This window comes from Lagopus muta, chromosome 5 (genome assembly GCF_023343835.1).
Source record: "Lagopus muta isolate bLagMut1 chromosome 5, bLagMut1 primary, whole genome shotgun sequence".
Lineage (NCBI taxonomy): Eukaryota > Metazoa > Chordata > Aves > Galliformes > Phasianidae > Lagopus > Lagopus muta.
In genome coordinates this window covers 4,226,953-4,247,994 of record NC_064437.1, presented here as the reverse complement: position 1 = coordinate 4,247,994, position 21,042 = coordinate 4,226,953, and the positions used below count along the sequence as shown (strand labels likewise).

Genomic DNA, 21,042 nt, shown 5'->3' with positions numbered 1-21,042 from the left:
CTGCCCAGCTCAGATTTGGTAAATAAAATCGGACACCTCACGTGAATCCAGTTGATCTTCATTCCGCTATTTAACTGTTCTGAGGCACAGCCAGCTTTGGCCCTGAAAAGCACCTCTGATGCCAGCAATACGATATTAATAGGCCACTTAAAGAATCCTTATTTTCCCAGTGAAAAATTGCAGCAGAAGAACTAACGGCACTCGGCGAGATCCAATTTCACATGCACTTGAAGCAGCAGCCTAACGGTTGAACTCGAGGAGTAGACGTGCCACGGTTACGTGGCTTATTGTTATTTCTCCAGTTCCTCTTGTTAATAGCTTTCACATGACAGGTCTGTAAAACACATGTTCCCACAGACAATAAAATACATCTGAAAGCTAAAACTGGCTTAAAATAAAATAAAAAAAATTAAAAAAAAAAAAAAAGACAATAGTGTTCCTATACACGATGTGAACCCAGGAATAATAAAGATTTGTTTTCCCTTCATTCATTGAACAGCATGGGGTAGTATTTCCGCATTTCAATTATATGTAGGTTTGCCACAGCTATAATAAGAGTATAACTGACCTATATGGTATACATTTTCTTTAAGTGCACATAGGCATAGTTTAGAAAATCCAATGGTTTTGTTTTCTCTCCTACAAACTTGTGGTTTAGTGGGATATTGCCAATCGACTCTTGACATTTTTCCAGCAAAACGGTAACCTCAGATTCCCCCTTTTTTTTCCCTTTTCCCCTCCCCTTTTTCAACATGAGAAACATAAACACACACCAGAACTGAACGGATATTACTTAGAAGGCACAACGTGCCTTTGATTTTGAGGGCGGGGTGAGAGGCTGTTCTTGCAGCAGTAATTACCCAAACAACAGAAGACCCCAGCCCATGCTGGACAGCAAATTACACTCAAGATGGTTCTCCTTCCAAGAGATTATTGTTGGAGCATGGCTTGCCTACTGGACTAGGTCACCATCCACGTTGTTTCTTTTTTTTCTGGCAAGGGGCTTTCAGTACAGAGAAGACTGAAGGAGTGCCAAAAGGCAAGTAGAGAATGGGTTTTGCAGGAAACATGAAGGGAGTGAAGTCTGGGAGAACACAAAATTAACTGTGGAGCAAGATATCTGAAAGATCCCTCAGCAAAACACCACAGAGATGTTATTCACACCAGGAGACAAAGGTAGCTAGAAGTGGGGTATGGCCCCACACACCCTTAGAAAAGTAAGAAGTGACATAGGGCTACACCACGGAGATCAGGTTTGTCCTCATGACTTCTGATGCCCCAGTATAACCCAGTTTGATGTTTTAATAGAAAAATAAAGGTTATGCAGCCCTGGCTGTGGTGACCTACATCTACAGTTCAGCATCTGCACTCCCTGTAACGGTGCTGGTTTTCCAGCCTCTACCATTTTCCACTCCCAGTCACGGAACAGAACTCCTGAGAATAAACAAGGTACGTCTCACAAGGTGGCAATGAACAGTGATATGCACTGAACAGATTAACAGTCCTACAAGGCAGGAGAAGGTGCTATGCTCATTTTTGGATGGTCCACTTTCTCTAAAAAATGGTCCTTATTTGGCCACTCTGTGGCTACAAGGCAACAGCGTTCTCAGATCGGCTGCAAGATCTTTTTAATAAAACTGCAGAAGGGCCTCAAGTCCTCCTTAGTACTGGTATCACCATGCTGAGAAATTACACAGCAGCCATTGGACCATCCCCTAATTCGTTGAGGCCACTGGCATATTCATACAGAACTGGGTAACCAGAGGTGCACTATTATTCCCCTTTTAAACACAAAGAAAACCAAAGCATAGAATAACAAAGGGATTTGCTTATTTCAATGTAGAAAAGGTAAATGGAGCTGAGATCACCTTTCTGAGTAGTAACAGCCCTCAACAAAGTAAAGGAAGGTTTTTTCCTCCTTCATTTAAAGGGGAATTTCTACTTTAATAACAGAACCAGGAAATCCCAGCTACATGCTTTTATCTAACTACACTGCAGGAGATCAAACGAGACTCCAAACCATGAGCATAACAGAAATCTCTCAGGGGCTGCTCCTGCCACATCCAAACCCACAGTAGTTTTGCCATGGGTCTGCATGGAGGGCAGCCCAGTGCAGGTGTGGACACTAACGAATTGTACAAGGCACCACAGGACACCGTGAGGCTGGACATTGAAAAATGATGTTGCTTTTGTTGGGAGGAAGTCCAAATGACTTTGTGACCTCAAACCGCTGGTGTCCTACGCTAATATTGGAGGGTTTAAATTTATTTATCTTCCCATTTAATAAAGGCAATTGAGTTTGGAAAACCTAGCACCAAGGGGAAAATATTTCTTTCCTTGATCAGCACCTTTATCAACAGGCAGTTAATAGGCAATAATCCTGGGAACGCTGGCAGAAAGCTAAAATCCCACCCCCAAGCCCAAAGAAAATGCCTTGCAAAACCCCAAAGTACTCTGACCAGCTTGAGAAATGCAGAAAAATCAAAGGCAGAAGAAAGGGCTCAGTGTTGGGTACAGCACTTTAAATCTTGAAGCCTTTGGAAAGTTAACATTAGTGCAGATTTAACAGGGAAAAATAAAAATAGAGGAATAAGCTTTCCTTGGCCACACATTTGAAAAAAAATCATGGAGGGAACAGGAGGGGAAGTGCTGTTTCTGCAGTGACCCACCCATGCAGCTCTCATCTTCCCAGGCCAGGCTTTACCTTTGCACTAAATTAAACACCCTCTCAGTACATTTTGATGGAAACTTTTTTTTTTTTTTCCCCTGCCCCTTAATATCTCAGAAAATAAAAATCTTCATTCTTTAAACACGGCAGGTCAGCAGAATGTTGCTGGCCAGCTCAACAAAGCAACGTAATTTCTAGCAAGCATTCTGTCATGGGTTTAGCTGCCAACGTCCAGGCTCAGGGCATGTTTTTAAGGTTTTGGCAGATTAAAGGTCTAGCTTAATGAGTAAAAAAGGTCATTAAAGAATTTGGCAGGGCTGAGTGGAGCATCTAATTCCTCATTCAAGATGTACCCTATAAATATTTGCATTCCAGCAAGCAACGGGCTTTCCTTTTGAAGCAGTGGTTGATCTTGGGTAAGGTTTATACCTTATTTGATTGACTGTATCTGTACAAGTGTCACAGTGCATAAAAATTAGATTAGGTGTTTTAAAGTTGGCTTCCTCAGCTGTTAGAGGAGAATTGCATCACTGCAGATCAGGAAAAAAAAAAGAAAATGCAGCTCAGCTTTGGTAGCTGCTGCAAGAGTAAACCACTCTTGAAGCCAGTTGACATGTACACATTGATAACATTTGATAACACAAAGAATAGAAATATTTCCACATTTCTATCATTTGAGAAACATCCTGACAATCACTATATGGCCTGAGTGTACCAGCACCAACAGAAAGAGGGGGGAAGGAAGGGTAAGAGTTCAGTCAACAAAAACTGAATCTCAAGGGGTCTGATGCATGGTCCAACAGCAGCTAGAAGAATCCTGATGCATTACACAGGTATTTCCTAAAGTCTCAAACAGCATCACTGAAGTGCCTCCTTCACAATGTTTTTTGACTAAACCTGGATACTTGATGCTCATATATCCACTGGAAGCCAGTACATAGAGTACCTCCTGCTTCATGTTTCATTACCTTCTCAGTCTTCATGGTTTATCACGCCTTGGTTCCAGCTGTCCAGAAGACCGCTCTGGGCATCTGCCTCTATTTTGGAAACATATCTAATGTCTTTGTTTTCAAAATAGATTCCCATTCAACTCTATTACAGTTCCACTACTCTCGGCTACATAGAAACACATGAGGATTGAAGATTCTCTAAACATACAAACAAACCCTAGACTTTACCATAGAGCAAGTACCTGCTTAAAAAACATCTATAAACAAGGATCAGCATATATAGCATTTCACTGATTTGACCTGTTTGGAGAGATCCCAGGACACAAGGGGTTGATTTCTGCCAGAATCAGGATTCTAGTTTTCTCTACTTGCTGTAGGTTCTCCCAAGCAACTCATATTAACTTCTGATGTTGCCTGTATCAACCTGCCTGGTGCCCTTCCTCAAAAGGGTAACGTTTCCATTCACTACTATGTTATTTATATTTCAGCCAATTCATTGGACTCTAAGGGAAACAATTTTTAGGTTTACTAGCTGCTACTTGGGTTTACCATCCATTTTAACCTAGATGATGATATCTTCTATAATTTTTGTTGACCTCCCCCCAACAGCTCTTTAGTAAGAACTGGTTCTTCAGGAATGTTGGGGCAATGCCTTCTTACACCTACAAGAACAGCAGCAAATGAAGAAAGCAGAGAACATTCACCTTCCATATGGATAACTGTAATATTTAGGACCCCAACAGTGGCATGGAATATTTGAAAAATGCCTCTAAAAGGCAGCATCAGTGATGGAAGGATCGTGACTAGATATCTTACAGGTATCTCTATCTTGAGACCAAAGAAGCCATCATTCAGCAACATAACCCGTCCCATCTTTCACAGTAAGTACAACCCAGAACGCGCTCATTGACCCAACCATTCTGGAGAGCATTAAGAGGAAAGTTCTCTTGGTCACAGAAACTTTAAACCAAATGTCAAATTATTCTCACGCACCACAAATTCCTCTGGATTCTAAACCTCTGCAGGAAATGCTTTCTTGCACAGCCGAAGCTCACTGTGCCAGACCTGCATACTCACTCTCCAAAGGCTCCAGATGACTGGGAGAACTGCCACTGCTTTTGCTGGGAGGAATATTGCTCTTTTAGATAGTACCTGCTGCCATTTCCAGAAGTAAACAAAACGTACAAAGAAAACAGCAGAGAAGGGAATTCTAAGTAGTATGTTAAATTGTTCCTTCTGGCAGTCTGGCATGAGCTGATGTATTAAAAGAGCTTTAATATAAAGTGTATGTATATTTTTAATACCTAAAAAAATGTGCTAATAAGAACAAAGGGTTTATCCAAGCCACAATATCTAGATACATATAAAATTCTGCATTTGTGGGGTAGAACACACCGAAGTCAAACTGGCCGACCAGCAGAAGTTGGAGAGGTGAATATAAAAGATATTACAAGTGGGAACCCAGACCCAGTGCCAATCAAACGCAATGAAAACAAAGCAACCATCACGTAGAATAGAACAAGGAATAAAATGCCACAAAAACCCCAAAGCATCAGGATCTTTTGAGGCACCTCAGTCCATCCAAGTGCTGTGGAAGGTCTGGCAGATATAAGCCTGACCTAGGATGACCCAGCTTGAATAGAGAGGGGAAAAAACTAAAAACACATCTATGGACTCTGCAACACCCAGGGCAAATGGACCACGTGAAAAACACACTGTGGTGACTATTATGTTTTCAATTACAAATGAAGCAAGCCTTGCTTCCTTTGCTGGTCACTGGGGTTTGGAAGGAGCTCTGTCTCAGCATGGCTTCCCTGGATCTCCCTTTGAGGAAGGGCTCACACTGGCCCAGTTCATGTGCTCTACCCACAGGAGCCCCTCAGTTTTTCCTTTATAACAAGCCCAGCCAACTCCAGCAGCCTCTACTCTTCAGGAAAATTTTGTGGGCTGTGCATCTTGCATTAATATATGAAATACTCAGCACAGACTCCTTACCTCAGCTTAGTGCTACCAGACACTACCAGGTATAAGGCACTCTTCCTTGACAACCCAGAGGATGGAAATATAAAAAAAGCAGCCCAAGCAATGCTGAATCCTATTATTTTTTAAAACAACAACAAAAGGAGAAAATGCAGAAATTAAACCAGCCCACCTGATCAATGTAAAGGCCTCTTAAAGGAAAAACAGATCTCTCCTGCTGAACTTCCTGAGCTTCCTCCTTGCTTGCCTGGAGCATCCTGGCCAAGCACTGCACCCGTAATTGAGCACGTTTTCGGGAGCAACTTCTCCTTTGCCCGAGGAGGCCTCAAGTAGCTTTGTGACCCCATTCTGTCAATGTACCTATTGTAAATGCAAAATCCTGCTTTGGATTTGCAGCAGCAGCCACCTGCACAAATAACGCAGGGTTATAACTCTGTAACCAAAGACAAGCACTGAAAGCTTAAGAAGTTTGTAGTCCGAAACACACTTCTGACCTCTTCCTTAAAAGTTCACTAATCACTTTTAATTCAAAATTTATTTCCTCTTAATATACTTGCTTTATATAATGCTCCCTCCTTTTTCTTTTTCCTCCTCCTTCCTCCTTTTTTCTTCAAGTTACCCAGGAGAAAATGGTATTACACAACTCCCTTGATTAACTGGAAATGAAACTTTTCCCCCTCGGTAGTCATGATCCTGTTGGTACAGTTTCCAGAATATAACATACAGTATACAGTGATGAAAGAAAGTAAAAGGAAAAAAAAAAAGCACGAGTGCAGCTGGAAATGGTTCAAGGGTCCTTCAAGCAACAGGAGTTTGACATTGGTGGTCCCTATAACAGATCCCCATAAGGCTGTTCTTGTGCATCAATGAGTTAAAGAGGTGCAGGGTTCTCTTTTTTCTCTCTCTCTCTCCTGTACTTCCACATTATAGGGAAGAAAGACCTTGTAGGCTGCAGAAGTTGCATGGGTTGAATAATTTCAATGAAAACCAGCTGGGAATGGGTTACCTTCAACCTTCATGGCAGCAGTCACCTGCAGCAGAGATGCCCACACCACACTGCTAGCAAGGGTGGGAATCAATTACCTCCCTATGACAGCTGCTTTGTGGCCAAGTGACACCAACAGACCTGTTCCCTTATGGCACAAATCAGGCTGGATCCGAATGGTGCAGGCTACAACCAAGCTGCTATTGACATGGATCCTGAGGACACAATGCAAACAGTGTTCTTTAAAACCCAAAAATGGGTAACTCCCCATTTCACTTTCCAACCCCCCCCCCCCCCCCCTCCCCCCCCCAATAAACAACGCCCTGCCCCACTGTCAATGAACGCGTGAATAAATTGAGGAAAAAAGGTTGAAGGAGCCCAAGGGAACAGCAGTCCCTTTTTCTTTATTGCAATTAATTTTGACAAAGACTCCACTGTTTCCCCTATCTTATTTATTTATTTATTTTTCCCTCCTTGAAGAGCTTTGTGCCAAGCTGCATTATTCCTCTTCACCATGGTACTGCCATGAAACCCGCCTGGTATGTTTCAAAATCACAGGTTTTCATGGAAATTGCTTCTTCCTTCAGCAACAACTCCCTTTGTCACATCAGGCACGATGAAAAGAGGAGCAGGAGGGCACAGGTCTGACCACAAAACACTACAGAAATGCACCCACAGCCACCCAAACCATGCACCAACTGCCCAGCATCACAAAAACCCCACAGGCACCCTCCAAAAATCATTTTCCCACCTCCACCACAACCTCAAGATCCACGCAAAATACCACAATCCCCTTTGCACAGCTTCTTTTCTAAGCACTTTGATGCTTGGGAAAAAGCCTATTTCTCCCCACACCACTGGCGGGCTTGTTTTGAAGGAGGTTTTTAAATGGAAATAGTTTCTTTTCTTGCAGCCCATCATGGCAACCAGAGCCTGCTGGCTCCTTCCACTGAGGCTGGAGCTCAGCAACTTGTAGGGGGTGTCCTCAATCTCCAGCCTATTTACTGCTCTGGTGAGAACGGCGCCTATAGATGCTCCAGTTCTCAGATCAGCATTTGGAGGGACTCACTTATTCAACAAGCCAGCCTTTTCTAAATGCTGTCAAAGGAGTGATTTGATGCCTTTCAGTGCTTGCTATACAAAACGCTAGCTGAAAGACCACGGAACTTCAAAAGCCGCAGAAGCGGAGCAGGAGTTTGGCAGGAGTTCATTAGCTGCCTGTGTCCTTCTGTGTGTGGCTTGTAATTACATGCAGACCTGATGCCAAATCCTAATCTACTGAGGGGTACCCATTAACGTGCTGCTGGATGATTCACAGGTAGCTGATGTTGAGATTTATACAACTGGCATGTCAGATAATGCATGCATTTCTTTAGTTTTTCTTTAAGCTGCTCTTCCCCCCCCCTCCACTCCCCCTCTTTTTGGGTCAGGGTACAAATGTGGTTCTGGCAGCAAAGCTGGGATAGTCCAGATCAGTCAGAGGCCACACAGCAGTAGACCTGACCCTGCTGTCATTGCAGGGATGTCACATCCTCTTGGTGCATGGGCTACACAGAAATCACTGGGGTTTTGCTCCCACGCTGCGAGCCATCAAAACTCACTGCAAGTTCACCAGGCTCATCTTTCTTAAAAATAGGAAAGTAGTAAATTGCTCACTATGGTCCATCTGCTTCTGCTGATACCCCCAAGGGTTTGCAAGCTCAACCACCTATCATAGTTCGCCTTTGTAGAAGACAATTTTTTTTTCCCCCCTTTTGCTTCAGGGTAAAAAACACTACATTTAAGGTGCAGGTTGCTCTCTATACTCGCCTTCACTCTCTTACTGTAGGTAGCAGATTAGTGACAGCAGGGACCTCAACAGCTACCAGAGAAGCTGAGCAATCAGCAACCTGAAGATGATCACTCACTTTCAGGAAAAATATATGCAACATACATTCCTCCTACAGAGGAAAATAAAGCAGTTAGTGGATTGTGGGACCAAAAAAGCCCTTCTCTTACTTGAGATCTGTATCACTTCGCAGCCAGCTGGCTCCCAGAGCAGCTCTTGGCAATTAAAACCTTGGGAAGTCAAACACAACAGCACGGAAGCTAACCTTTTATTTTCCTGCTTTTTAATTCTTGTCCTGTATTTGATCTCCAAGCACCAACTGTGGGCACCAAATTCTCAATCAAAGGGGTAACCAGTAGAGCATCTCAGCACTAAGTTGGAGCAGATCCCTGCCAGCAGAGCCTTTCACTTCAGACAGTGTATCCCCATGCACGCCAATTTGCCACCACCACCGGTTTTCTGATTGAGAGCAAAAAATCTAGTCCTCATTTCCTTCTCCTATTTGATGTTCCACTTTCCAAAAGCTAAGGCAAGTCCACTGAATCTCCCCTGTACCTGGTATACAGCATCTCAGTGGTTCTTACCCCCAGAAGCACCATGAAATGAGCGATCCTGATGGGCAGCAAAGCTCCTACAGCAAGAAGGCATGTCAGCAGATTTATCTGTCACTTACTGCCCATGAAGCACTCAGAGACTTGAAAATCCACCTCCCATCCAGACTCAGACTTTTCCTTTGCCCCTTGGATGCCTGTCATGGAGAACCACATGCCTCCTCTAGACTCCCACTCAGTAAGAAATTGTTACTGGTTTCAGTGGCTGCTGCACTCAATCCACAGACTGTGGAACAACAACAACTGGGGACCACTATGACATTTCCTAAGCAAGCAAGATAGTCAAGCACAGGACTTCTTCAACATGTATCTGAAGTTGTGTTTTACAATTTGCTTCCAAAGAAAGGGATGAAAGGAAAGACAACGAGGATACTGGCTTGTTCCTGAGCTGCCTCACTGCCCAGGAGCCCTGTGGATCTTTACTTCACATTACTGGAGGTTTGATGCTGCTGACCAAAAATGAAGCAGGACACGTTGAGAGAATTTGCAGAACTGGTCAGCCCTGATACCTCTGGGAGCAATGCTAACCAGCCAGAGGACAACTATGCATTCAGAAATACTGGTTTGATGCATTATGGATATACATACAATATCCAGAGGCCCTCAGTGGGAGCAATTCAATACATTTGGCTTTTCAACATTTACATAACAGCCAGCTTCTATATTAATTTTTCCTCACAGTTTTCAAATATACATATGCTCATGTCTGCCACCACCCCTCCAGAGACCCCTATTGCCACACTCCCCTTACATTTTCCTTCTTTTCATTGGATAAGCCATTTCTCCATCACACTTATTCCTCCATATCATTGCAAAGTGCCTCCACTCCAGTCCTGCAGGACAACTCAGGGCAGGATGAGCTGCCAGCACTTTTAACCCAGTGCTTGCACTACTTATCCTCCTAATAAAGCTCTCGCTGCATTTGACATGATACAGCTCTCATTCAGCCATGAAAGCTTCCTTGCTTATCAGTAAGATTTTTAATCAACTAGAAGGGAAAACGTGGCCTGGCATTTTATTGCTTCCTTACACTCTGCTTTTAGATGTTTTGGTTTTCTCCAGTTTGTATTCTTGCTAATTTCTTTAAGCAGGGAACCAGTGGAAAGCCCCAAGCCTTTCTTGGCCATCAGCTTCCCCTGGATAATTTGAAGGCAGGGAAGCAATGGACAACAAGGAGCATGCATGACGGGGTGGGAGAAGAAGGCACCAAGCTCTCACCCTCACTGCAGGGTCTGGGACATGGTTTTCTCCTGGCCACAGTTCCAAAACAACAAACAGCGTCTGTGGGGAAGGGTCACAAGAAGTTCAGCTCTCCTCTATTGAAACCATCTGGTTCCTATAAAAAAAACCCAACTGGTTGGTTGAGATGGTTGGTAGCACCTCCTCCTTGTTTTTCCTCCCATTTCTCGAGAGCATGGTGGCACTCAGAAATGCCATCATGTGGGACAGGGCTTCCTCAGGCCATGGTCTACCCTGCTCTCAGCACAGTGCCAGCGGACAGCCCAGTGAATGCAAACCCTACTTGGTTATCAACAAGCTACCTTGGCATCCATCTCACTTCTTTTCTCCTTATCTCAGCCAGATGGTTCCTTATGAGGAGCCTGGCCCCCCAAATGGTTTCTCCAGGTCAGGAAAACCAATAGGTCAAATAGGTCCCTCTCCAGCAAGAGGCGTCACCAAACCTGCAGGGGAGGTAGAGCAAGAGCAATGAACCCTTACTATTTTTAATAAAAGGAAAGTATTCAAAAGCCTAAATCTCCCTTTTGTTTCCAACAGAAATAAAAGGGGAAAAAGAAAAAAAAAATAAAGAAAAAAAGAGAGAGGAGCACTTACAGGCAGCTCCCCAGCCTGTAACACAAAACCGTGCTGTGCTGGGAAACCTTACACCATGCTGCATCCAGCTCATGCACTCCCGCACTGCTCACTGCCTCCCGGATGCTTCCCCAAGCCCAAACTGCCCTTGAGAGAAGCCAAGCCTCAGCCTCTGCTGAAAAGCCTCTTTGTTTGGATTCCCTTTCCAAATCAGCATATCCTGAGATTGAACTCCCTCCCACCCCTCTGCAGGGCTTTTTAATGTTCAGATGCCTTGGCAGCGGCCAGATTTGCCAGCAGGTTTGTGGCCCTGTAATATCATTTAAAACCTCGGTGTCGGGGCATGTATAGCAGTAGAAACTTCCTTCACGTTACTGGAGAGAGGAGGGGAGAAAAAAAATAAAAATATATAGCAAAATTACTTCAAAAGGTCCTTTAATCGTGAATTGTGACCAGAGGAGCTAAGTTCTCCTTAATTAAACAACAGCTTTAATCTGCCTTCATTAGGCTACGGTAAGGCACAGCAGTGAGCTGCAGCAGATTCTCAATGGGAAGTTAATAGCATTTTCCTTCATTAGCCCACTCTGTCTGCAAGCATCGGGGGAGAGTTGTGTTGAACTCATACAGGCCCAGCGTGCATCTCAGCCCCATCTCCCTTGAGGTTTGCAAGTGCCTGAAAAATCCTGCAGTGCCCCAAGGATGAGGAGACACAGTGCACCCACAGGAGCCCTGCAGCATGTTATGAGGCAGTAATTCCAGTTACTTGGAGCCAAGCATACCAGGCCTTGCAGCAAGAGGCCATAACTCGCCCAAGAGCTCTCCCAGTGTGCCAGCACCATGTTATGGTGACTGTGCCAGCACTCAGCCAAAAAGCAAGGCACGGTGCAGCAGAATTCCCCTCCATACAAGAACCTCCACCAACACCAAAAGGAAAACAAGCCTCTCTCTCTGAAACATCACATGCAGAATACCTGAAGAATATTGCTAGCAAAAAGTTGTTTCTCACTTACAGCAAGCTTTTAAAAAAAAAAAAAATACACCCATCTCAGCATTACATCTTCCCCCATGAAAGCAAAATGCTGAGCATTCAAGCAGGTGGATTTTCAGACTGCAGACCCATTCCTACGTTCATAAAGCCAGTCCAGTTCTGCAGATGACTTCAGTGAGAGCAAAAGCAAAGTCTCTTATGCTATATCCACAATTCAGATGCGTCCCATGGTCAAATTCTATCCCACTCATCCAACCACTTGAAAAAATGCGGCACCCTGCAGGAGCTTTAGGCACTGGAAAACTTTTTTGTACCCATGCATGTAGTGATTTATCAAAACAGGCACTAAAATGCTATTTCCATGGTTTGGCGTTTCACAAAGATTCACGCCAGCTCGGTAAGAAAAACAAATGCCACAAAACTTCTCCTTTAAGGAAAAAAAAACCCAACAAAATACAACAAGCCTCCCAGACCAGTGCTTTAGAAATGCTTCCACATGCTAATCAGCCTCCTATTCAGCTCCAGACTGAATAGGACTCCAACAATGACAAAGAAATACGCTGAACCTATTCCACATTTCATCCCCTTCACTCAAAATGTTGCTGTTACCTTGGTTTTCTGCTGCTTTGTGGGAACTGCAGCGGAATGACTGCTGCATGCTAAAGCTGCAGGGAGGGCCAAGAAACAGGGAGTGTAAGGCAGAAAAATAGCCATTCTGGATTATGAGGGTGTTGGGGGGGGAGGATTATTTTAAGGGGTTGTCACCAATGCTGCAAGCTTTCCTAGGGAAAAAGAAAAAAGCCAGGCCTAACATAGAATGCTTTGGTTTCAGGAGGGGCTGCAGCCCTCCCTTTCTGCAGGAGGGGGGAAGCATGCAACCGGGCCACCCAACTATGCTCCCACAGGAAAGGAGGTAGAAGTTTTGGGGATGGGTTCACACACCTGTAAATTAGGCCAGGGTTTGGTCCAGCCTCGGGGCTCACAGCCCTCCTTTCTCTCCAGCAGTGCATCACTGAGGGTCAAAGCCTCAGTGCATAGACCCTGAAGCTGAAATTATCAGGAAATGCCTGAAGTCATTGAAATGCATGCTGGTAGCTCAGCAAACCTTATGAGCAGCTGGGGGTGCCTTCATTCTGGCTCTCTCCCATTCTTCCATGCATCAGGAAGCACAGATCTCCCTGGCCAAGACAGCAGGCTCCCACCTCTGTACAGGATGACTCCTTTGGGCCTTTGAAGCCCTGGGGAGAAACTCAGGAAAGGAAAGGAGCAGAAAGCTCTGCTAAAACCCAGGGTCATCCGATCAGTGATCAAAGAGCCACTTGAGGAACCTGATAGCAGCATATTGATTCACAGCTATCGACTTCAGAGATGCGCTGCCTACCAGCAGCTTGCCAGCATCCAAAATAGCCCAGAAGCACCACTCAGAAAATAAACCCACCTGGTGTTCACTAAACAGACCTGCAAACCAGAGTTTTGAGAGAGATTTTTGGCTAACCCTTTGGAAACGATCACTTGAAAGAGCAGCGGGCTCAACAAAAAGCCTTGGAAACCCTTAAGAATCCCCCGTGCCAAAATGCTTGGGGTGCAGGATTGGTTGCCACGGCCACTGCAGTGGGAAAGCAGAGCAGGGCTGGGCCCACAGAGCAGAGCATCAAACCAGCCCAAGAACAGAGGTGGTAAATAACTGTCAGGAAGATAGGAAGCTCAGACCCCATTTGTCACCACCAGCTTTCAAATTCAGTGGTTCGTTTTGAGGCATGCAAAGATGTCTCAGCTTTGAATAAGCACGCGCTGAATTAATGGCAGTGGAATTAATGCCTGCTTGCGGCGCCTGCCTCCAACACATGCACCATCATATGAAGGCAACGCTGTGAAAGCTTTCAAAAATGACTGTCGTTCTGACTAATTTACAGTAAAACCAGTTGAAAGCTAATTACAGGGAGTGCAGCTTGTTGCTTCCTCTGCACGGCAGCCAGCTACAACCCTGTCACTGTGGGGAGAAGCAAGCCCTCAGAGGGATCATCATTTGTGTCAAGAGGGACATCTGCCCAAAACCACAAACCAGGGACTTTCACTTTTTCTGTTTAACCTCGTGGAAGGAAGCATCGTGCTGTGCTCAGCTCCTCCAACCAGAAAAGCTGAAAACAGTCTCTGGAAGAGCAGCTTGTCCCCAAACAGTCCCAAAGGATACCTCCATGCCACAGCTACCTGCAGCATTCGGGGCAAGGGTAGAGTTTGCTCAGCTTTACCTGAGCTAGAGCAGTCTTATTTCAACCTCTCAGGCACTGCAAGCTAAACCTACCTGTGTGTGTTAGCAGAAAGACTGGATGCATCTCCCAAGCTTCTCTATGATGCAGTCAGTGCAGCTTTCAGGACTTTTTTGGGCAAGGGATAAAAAGTGATGGGAAGGTACTACAGGATTAAGTATACTCTCCACTGATGTAGTATCATCAACACTGTCAGACCAGCTGCAGCTTCCTTTGGGCTCTGGCTGGCAGCCCAGCCCAGAAGCTCCTGACACAGGACACCATATGCTCTGACAAGTCAACCTCAAACATAGGCATAAGCTATAGGCAGTACTGGTACAAGAACACATGGCATAAAGAGTATGGGCATTTTCAGAACATCACAAGCCTTGGAATTAAGTTACTCGATGCAGAGAGTCAGTTTTCAACCTTCTGTCTTCTAAACATTCAACACGTGAAAAACAAGCTCACTTACGTGACCAACTAGAAAGTACAGAGTTAAAAGGTATTTCTGGGGGGGTTGAAACTAGATGATCATTATGACCCTTTCCAACCCTGGCAATTCTATCATTAAATGATTTTGACAATTAGAGAGCCACCAGACCTACCTAATTTTCAAACTTTTTCATGCATCGCCTTGGCAGCAAACTTATGCTTAAGACAGGTTCTCCAGTGGTTTGTGTCATCAAGTGCTATGAAGACACTTCAAATTCCTCCTTTTTGGCAGCATTCTTTCTACTCAGGTCTAACTTGAGAAGCAGCTCTTGCTGGTCATGACACCACAGCTGCAGCTAAAGCATTGCGTGCAGCTGAAAAGCAAGAAGGGATTTGTTAGCACAACCTTCCCTCAGCTGCTCCAATAAGGCCTGCCTACAGTCACCAGAGCTTTTCACCTGCTAAAATCGTGGTGATGGCACTTATGCAAGGCAAGTATCACAGGAGAGCAAAACTGAGGGCTCTGTTGGTTCTGCTGTATGAGGGATCCCACAGTTCTGCCATCCAAAAAGTATAATGCTGGATTCAGAAAACTGACTTCAGACATCACTATTACAGCATAAACACTGGATTATTTTATTTACTGCTTTCTTGAGGCATTATTCGCTCAAGTCACACTCACTTTTTTGAGAAGCGTAACATGAGCTATTGAAAAACCAATGCCATTGCAGCAGTCAGGGCCCTAAGACAGGACAAAATAAAAGAAGAAATTCAAACTAAACAAACAGTGCTGATCCTCAAAATCTAGCTAGCATCCAGAGGGAAAGCACACAGGGAGCGGTTGCCATGAACCCCCTCCCCCCCACCCCAAGGGTGCATGGGGCTGGGGAAGCTGCAGCTTTCAGTGCTGGCTGTGTTGAGGCTGGGTGGGAGGACTCGGAGGCTGCTGCCTCTCCCTACGCTGCCTGCAACAGGCATGGCCTTGTTCATGGTAGAGGCAGACCGGGCGACCACAACGGTCCCTCCTGGATTACCATGGATGAAGCAGGAGCATTGTATGAATGAAATGGAGAGGACGGAGTCTGCTCCTCCACAGCAAGCTACAGCAGGGCTAAGCTTCTCCCCCCATCCCCCCGCCTTTTAACTCATTTCAGACAGAGGCAGAGGCATGCAAACAGCTTCCCCATCTCAGATGCGCACGCTGAAGAGGAGCCCTGGTTTGCAAGGCAGTGCCCATGCAGCACAGGTTCCCCAGCTGTGGTATGCAAACCCTCTCTGGGCCGCACATGGAGGCACACACAAACTGGAGGATGCACCATCAACCTGTATCCAGACAAACAAAGTCAGACCAGAACAGCCTCAGAAAGGCATGCATATTAAATGCAGATTTAAAGGGTATAAAAATAATCTGTTTGATCTAGGAGTGATGTTTATATTATTTTCTGTGCTCACTACAAACAGATATGATTACAAGTGTCATCTGCTGTAATTGTCATCCCATCTCCTCCTGTCTCAGCAGCAAGTACACAAGATCCAAAGCACTCCTGGCCATGAAGCAGTTGCACATAGTTCTGCTTTCCTGGAGACACATCTTCAGCCTGGCCAAATTCCACCAACTCAGAAAAGTAAGCAGATTCATACCCCCGAGGACTCAGTCTGCCATAGGTATAGCACTTCCTTGTTCTGCAATTAACACCTCAGCTATAATTGTCACTAATAACCTCCTCTTGATAGCTGTGCTTCCCCCCCCCCCCCCCCCCCTCCAGCTTTAATAAGCCTACACAACATGTTTTTGGGGACTTTTGAAAACATTTTTCGCATCTTTCCTTCCAGCCATCATTGGCTTTTAGTTTGGTTTCTCAAGAAAGGGGCAAAAACTGATGATGGCTATCACGCTTCCATTTTGATTGCTGGTTGAATAAGATCTTTTCATACACTCAGCATCTCAACCAAGGCACGGTGGGATGCCCCCACACAACCCCTCACCAAGATGCCACCTCTGCAAGGCTTCCTTTGCCAGAGCAAGGCTTCCAAGGCTGCTGCCAACCCTGCTGCTTCACAGGGAGCACGCTGCCACAGAGAGATCCTAGCAGGATTAACATCAGTGATATGTAAACATGAACAACCAAACCTGATCTAAGGATGCTCCAAGCACACTGACGGCTCTCCACCCACACAGCTCCTTGCGTGCGGTGTGTGGGGCCAGTCCTCCCCAGCCCATGGAAGGCAACACCGAGGCGTTGGGACTGCCTGGCTGGTTTAGTGCTCTCATAGCTTTGTGTCCTCGGATGAAAAATAAGAAACTGTTGATTCAGCAGTTTCTCCAAGGCACGTCTGGAGAGATGTTACCTACACATCAGTGAGCCCTGCACGGCGGGGCAGTCTTAAAAACAAAACAACAACAACAAAAAAACAAAATAACCCAAACAAAGGAAAGTTGCTTAGCTCATCAAATTCAGCTTTACAGCACCCAAAGAACTCTAACCTCATTCCTCATCTTTAATTCCTCCCACTCCTTACAATTAAATGACAAAGCCCGGCCTGTTTGCACTGATTTTTGTGATGGCATAGCAGGGGCTCAGGTAGAGCTCCAAATCTTTTTATTTGCTCTTGCAAGCTGGACAACACAATTTTCTACACAGGAGGGGAGAGTTAAGAGTAGCCTAAACTGTTATCCCAAATTACAAGATTATATCCCCGCTTACATAAACATTTCAAGGTCCTGCTAGCGTAAATATTTACACGCAAAGTTCATTGTAGCATCAAGCTCACTACAGAAGAGATGCCAAATGAGTGTGAAAGCTGAAGAGATACCGAGGGTGTAAGAGGCCCATCAATATGCTGCTTCTAAACCTCCTGAAGGCAGCAGAACTTTTGTTATGCAGAGTAACTGGGATTGGCAACAAAGAGAAAACTATTTAAGACAGAAAATGAGACCCACAGCAAGTTACCTGCAGTTTACATCTCAGCAGCCTTAAAGACATGCATATGACCTGATTTCCACAGGAGAGGGGCAAGCCAGATGAAATCCCACTATTTTATTGCACAGGCAGGACGTTTTGGGAGTTGTCATACCTGTGCAAGCTGCAAAAACACGAGCTACTGGGGACCCCAGCGTGCCCTATGGCCTTGCTGACACAGCCCTCCCCTCTGCTGGCATGAAACCCTTCTCTTGCAGGCCACCAGCAGTGCACAGGTGGCTGCTCACTGTTGGCCTCATGTGAAAACAGCAGGTCCAAGAGGAGAGCACATTTAACCCCAGATGCTACTTCCGTGGGAACAGCCTCCAAACATCCCACACCTAAAGGGTCAGGGGAGGAGGATATCCTTACCTGGCCCTTGTCCTGTGCAGAAAGAGGATGGCTGGTTGAGCTCTCCATGCAGAGAATGGCCAACTGAATGTGGGGTCCCCCATCACACCTCTTGCTTCTGCTGCTCCCCAGACCTCCCCCATTGCTCCTCAACTCCTCTGGCTTACAGAGGGCCGATTCAGCCCCATTTTCAGATGCGCTGAAGTGAACAGTGAGCCATGAACAGGACAAGATGACTCTACCACACAACCAGGCCCTACTGCAGCCCTAACAATCTCAGGAAGCATCCTCTAATTCTCTAAACAGAGCCCTCCCAAGAGGAGGAAGCAGATGGAGAAAGTTATTTTCCCTCCCTGCTCATTCAGTCCTTTTATGCCTCTTTTGCCCAGGTGAACTCTGACACAAATTTTCGGGGAGGTTCACCGGATCTGTGATGAAATCTCTGGTTCATGGCACCAGGAAGCAGAGATTTGCCAATATGGATGCTTGGCACATTTGCATGCCAAGTGCACTCGTTAAGAGTGGGGCATTTGGAAACACTTAACTCTCTGCCAGCCCAACCCGAGCTGGAAATGCAGAGGAAATGTGGGGTCTCCATCAGCAGATCTTCAGCCAACCCACTCCACTGTCAGCTACCAAAGCAACAAGCTCCTGCCCATGGCTCCCCAGCTACTCCAGTGATCCCCAAGCAGCAAAGATACAGATCTTCCCCTCATGAATTTGCTATCAAGATAACCACTGTACTTAATGAGCAGAGACAAAGTGGATCTTTCTAACACTCTCACCAAATTACAGCTGAAGGAAGCTCCTGATAGCACTGCTTTACTTATTCTGACTTTCTTAGATGTTTATGATGATTGTCTCCTGGGTAATTTGTTTAAATTTGTATGTAAACAAAGAAGAGTTTGTACGCATCTGCTGCCTCACAAAAAGCATGTGTCATTTCTCAAAGGCATTTCTGCCATAGCTCATTCTTTCCATTTTTCCCTACAGAATACTCATCTGGGGGGCAGAATTACAGCGGAATAACTACAGCAGAAGCCAAAGTGGAGTCATAGCCCTCTGCAAATCAAATGACTGGTTTTAATATTTCCTAAAGCAGCCCTCGACTGAGAAAAGCCTTCTGTTTCCCCTGTTACTCTGAAAGTCTTTGGGCAACCACTCAAGAGGTGTAACTGAACTGCACAGGAGGCCACTGGCCATGCGTACATGCACCAGCAGATCTCTGCCAAGTACATCCACCTCTTTAAGGTCATTTCACCCAATTCTTCTCCTCATCATCTCACCTAGAACTCTATTGCTTTACTGAAGATGTAAATACCCACCAACAAGTATCCATCCACCTTTCTCTTACACGCTTCAGCTAGAGCATTTTTTTTTCCTCCCTCACCTCCAAGGCGTTTTCTTTGTGACAAGCTCAGGAAGGAAGAAAAATGGGAACCAAGCACTTGGAAAACTGCAAACTCTTCATTTTCCTGAGAAAAATGCAGAGCAAAGAGCAAGCCAAGCCCACTGCAAACAGGGCAGCTGGATATCACAGCAACCCAAGCAAAGATACCCATCAACAGGTCTGCTGCTGGGTATATTTGAACAGCCCATCCTCAAACACAGCCCATGGGCTCTCCATCACACAACCACCACCCTTATCACAGCCCACCAGGGCTCCTCACCTGTGTGTCATTAGCCAGATTTGAACTCTTGGCTTCAGCTGTTGAATTCCTGCTCTTACTTTCAAATGTTCCTCACCCCAAAACACAACCCTTGTGTTTACTCTCTCATTTCCACCTGCAGTAATGTGAAACAAAGCAACAATCACAGCTTTTGCTGTATCACATTACTCCCTAACAATACCTTCCAGTAATGCTTGATAAGTTCTGTTTACCAGAACTATCTCAAGTAGAATAACACATGGCAATTACTTTTTTCATTTCAGACTCTTAGTCTGGAGAAGGAAAAGAAAAAAAACACAACACAAAAAAACCTTTACCCATTTAAATAGCATTTGTGTGTGCCAGGAATGCCTAAAGTCAAGAAAACTTGGGTAAACAAAAGTTTTAAGGTTCTGACTCCTAGCAGTTGTTTTACTAGGAATGCAACCTTCTGTTTCAATAAGTGAGGTAAGTCAAGCTTGCTGTGCTTCTCCTTACAGTAGCTTCACGTGTGTATCATAGAATGGCCTGGGTTGAAAAGGACCACAATGATCACCTCATTTCAACCCCCCCCCGTTTTATGCAGAGTTGCCAATCACCGGACAAGGCTGCCCAGAGCCACATCCAGCCTGACCTTGGATGCCTCCAGGCATGGGGCATCCACAACCTCCTTGGGCAACCTGTTCCAGTGCCTCACCACCCTCTGGGTGAAGAACTTCCTCCTAGAAATATGTGGGATATCAAATATTTTCAATTTTTTTTTTCCAGATAGACAATGATGAAGCTCTCTGTGCTGGCCTCTATCCTTGTGGGAATATGAAGAGAAAACCATGCGTCTCTTCTTCATATATTAGTGCCTCGTAATACACACCAGATGATCAATAAACTACATAAAGATTAAATCAGACTGACAGTCCTTAAAAAACGGCCTCTAAGCAGAAACAATTGTTTTAAAGACTGTGGCGTCTGGAGCATTAAACTCACGTGCTGCCATGCTATTAATCTCTTTGTTGGAAGCCGGTTGATTTCCCCTGCCTGCATCTGTCAATTAAACATTCAGCATTGCAGCCAGCGTCCAACGGTGGATGTTTTGGCGTGCAAAATACCTCTTGGAGACGGCCTGCTGGCAGTTCCCGTGCACGCCGTGCCACTTCTAAAAGCCAAGGGGGCTGGCAAGCGAAACTCCACCGTTGTGATCAGGGGATGCCCGCAAGCGCTTCAAAGCAAAGCCTTTAAACCGACACCGCGCGAGGAAAGCCGGACCCGCTGCTACAGCACGGAGACGGAGCTGAGAGGGGAAAAGTTCCCCTGTTTCCCCAACGCGGAGCGCAGCGCACTGCCTCCACCTGGAGCTGCAGCGCTGAGCCGCGGGCTGGGGGCCGCTCCTGGGGCGCCCCGAGCCCGTATGGCTGTGCCTCCCACCCCCCCACAAAGCCGTCCTTTACTTTGCACGAGAGGAGAACAGCGGCGGGGAGGGGGGAAGAGATAAGTAACTAAAAGTAACGAAGAGAACGATACAAAGAGAAACAGAAAGGAAAAAAAAAAAAAAAAAAAAGAAAGAAAGAAAGAGGTGAAAAAA

The 21,042-nt window shown here is 45.5% G+C and overlaps 1 protein-coding gene and 1 long non-coding RNA gene across 5 annotated transcripts in view; one reads left to right on the top strand and one right to left on the bottom strand.

Moving 5' to 3' along the window:
* PLPP3 (phospholipid phosphatase 3) overlaps nucleotides 1-21,042 on the bottom strand; it is a 67,588-nt gene that overhangs the window by 45,993 nt on the left and 553 nt on the right. The window lies entirely within an intron of this gene.
* On the top strand, nucleotides 17,836-21,027 carry LOC125692896 (uncharacterized). The gene is made up of 2 exons (XR_007376922.1): nucleotides 17,836-19,931; nucleotides 20,232-21,027. It is a non-coding gene; the product is annotated as an uncharacterized LOC125692896 (long non-coding RNA).